At 34.6% G+C, this 3215-nt stretch overlaps 1 protein-coding gene across 4 annotated transcripts in view; it reads right to left on the bottom strand.

Moving 5' to 3' along the window:
- Positions 1–3215, bottom strand: part of mitfb (melanocyte inducing transcription factor b) — a 49655-nt gene that overhangs the window by 26805 nt on the left and 19635 nt on the right. The gene's annotated exons all lie outside the window — the stretch shown is intronic.

A 3215-nucleotide genomic window follows, 5' to 3' on the forward strand; every position in this document is an offset into this window, starting at 1 on the left:
GATTACCCGTCAGGTAGTTTGATTACCTGTCAGGTAGTTTGATTACCCGTCAGGTACTTTGATTACCCGTCAGGTAGTTTGATTACCCGTCAGGTACTTTGATTACCTGTCAGGTAGTTTGATTACCCGTCAGGTACTTTGATTACCCGTCAGGTAAGATACCGTCTTTGTCTTTTTGTCAAACTGTACAAACACCAAGAGAAAATTACATTTCTAACATTTTCAAATTGATTACTACTAGCGGTGCACCGATAAATCAGCCCCGATTTCCTTAATTTTGGGAAATCGACCGATACTTTACACAAGAAACCGATTTTTTTTGGATTTACCTGTCTAAATAAAGGTTGAATGAAAAATTGTCTCTAGGTGTGAGTGAGAGAGTGAATGGTTGTTTGTCTCTATGTGTCCCTGTGATGGACTGGAGACCTGTCCAGGATGTCCCCTGCCTATCACACAGTGACTGCTGGATGTGGGGACTGTTTACTCCTGTGACCAGGAAAGGAACAAGTGGGTAAGTTAAAGGAAGGATGGAAGGATGAACATCTCCTACATAAAACACTAAAAGCAAAAAATAAATAAAAATCACCTGAAACTATGCAAGTATTCTTTTTTTTTTTTTTTTTAATAAAAAACTTATAGTTTTCACCCAGGTGTTTGCTTACTTTATGTTTACACTTCTGTCTGCCAATCCTATTAGGAGTGCTGTTAGGGAGTGACAGACACAGGTGTATGGTTACCATAGTGACATCAATAAGCCACTGGCAGCAGTTTTAACAAATCTTTTGACCTTGGTTCTCTTTCTACATCAATTTAAACTACACTCTAGTTTTTATTGTTTTTAGTGGTTTTACTGTTTTAACAGTTTTATACTTTTAATGCGTTTTAAATATTGATTTTAAATGTACAGTCTTGTTGCATCTGTGTTTGTTTTAATGGGATTTTTAAATAGTTATTATTAATAATATTAGTATTAAACATCTAGGCATCAGCCTTTGTGCATTGAGATAATTAATCTCAGATAAATCAGATAAATAATGTTAAATTATTATTTTATATATGAATGTTTCTGTTCAGTGCGCTGAGATGACGTCTGTTGTGACTTGGTGCTATATAAATAAAATTAATTGAATTGAATTACACACATCCCACATTTCTGTTGGACTTCATATTTCAGCAGCAGTTTAATTGACACCCTTTAAAATGTTTTCAATGGTTTCTTAGTTGTGTGAATACTTTAAAAACATTCACACGACTGAGATCAGTTTATTTTGTGTGTGTTTTTTTCAACACATATCTTTATCTGCAGTTTGTGCTTTTCAACAATTCATAGAGCAAAACGCTCAACTCATTCCGTACCTTCTTTCTGACGTTTGGTATTTGTGCAATGTTTACTTTTTGTTATATTTAGCTTTTTTTGGTTTTGTTTTTATTATTGAATATGAATCGTGCTCTTGTCAAATTCTTCAAAACATCTGCGATGTTTAAAACCTTTCACTGCTCATTTCATCTTTTGTTCAGGTTCAGCCTTTTTCAGCTTCTTTTTGCTAAGTTTTCCTCTCCTGTTTCGGCTACTTTTTAGTATTTTTAAGCTTTTGTCTGCTCATTTAAGTTTCTTTTTTGTTCTATTCAGATTTTTATAATCTATTCAGCCTCTCTATTTCATCTTATTCTGCTCTTTTCATCCTTTTCTACACATTTCTGCAGTTTTTTTCTTCTGCTTTCCACTTTTATTTTCATACTTTCAGCAAACGTCAGCTGTTCAAATTCAATGCGCATTAACAGTTTAGCTATGAAACCTTTTCAGCTGGTTTCAACTTGATCAGCAGCTTTCAGCTCAAATCATCAAACTCACAAGCGCTCACCCTGCATTTTCTCAAGAAATGCAGCTGGGTTTAAACACAGATAGAGGAAGACTTCACCAAACACTGCTTCAGTTTTCCCACTCTTAAATTTAGACAGCTATGACCCAGACTGTCTTGCAGTCCTAAAATAGAGCGACTCTGCTGAAGCAGAAGTTGTCGGGATGAAGCCAACGTGGAGCGAGTGATCCTTTTGATAAAACCCAGTAAAACGTCTGGCCAATCCAGCTGTGCAGTAATCGTACTAATTAGCCTGTGTGGTCTGCGGCATATTCTGTGTGTGTTGAGCCCTCGACATAGCATGGCTCTCAGGCCGATGCTGCGTTTCTTCTCATGGTCTGATGCCACGCAGACTCAACCCTTCACCTGCTGTCTGACACAATCATATTTAACTCCACTTTATTCCGTTTCAAACAAGAAAGTCTTAAATGGCAAAAAAGACTGAATTTTCGGCTTGATCTCCACTCCATGCAGCAGTATGAGGCCCTTTATCTGACAGTTTATGACTTTTTTCCCTGAACTTACTTTGTACTTAATGGAGTCAGGTTCTTTCTTCTGTCTATGTGGCTCTGGACGACTGTTACAAACAAATACTCTGGATCTGAGGGTAAAGCTGTCCATTTCATCTGCCACGAAGGAAGACGTTGAGTATTTTGTATTTATTCTGCTTTATTGTTAGAATTTCTACACACTAAAGTTATTTTAATTATTATTATTATTATTTTTAATTCTTTTAGCGTTATCCATGAAAACATGGGGGTAATGCATTAGAATATAAATGAACTAATGCAGAAAAAAAAAGCCAAATTTGGAAAATAAATTTAATAATAAAACATATTTGTATTGTTTAATGTAATTTGATCCACTTTCTCAAAAGTAATAATGTGGTGCTTTGTTTTGTTTTGAATATAAAATGATCTTTTGAGGGGCTTAGGGATTTTAATTCTCATAATGACAAATAAACAAAAATGCTGAAACTTTGAAAATACTGTACAGTTTAAAGATAATATCTTATATTTTATTATGATCAACATAAACTTATGTTAAAAAAATGTCTGTCAAATATGTGAAATAAAATTCACACATGTTACCACTTTATTCTAAAACTTTATTCTAAAATTGGATATATTAGTGTGTGTGTATATAAATATATATATATATATATATATATATATATATATATATATATATATATATGTTTACACACACACACACACACACACACACACACACACACACACACACACACACACACAAACACACACACACACACACACACACACACACACACACACACACACACACACATACACACACACACACACACACACACACACACACACACACACACACACA

The sequence above is a fragment of the Nematolebias whitei genome, chromosome 11, assembly GCF_014905685.2.
Source record: "Nematolebias whitei isolate Nwh7 chromosome 11, NemWhi1, whole genome shotgun sequence".
NCBI lineage: Eukaryota > Metazoa > Chordata > Actinopteri > Cyprinodontiformes > Rivulidae > Nematolebias > Nematolebias whitei.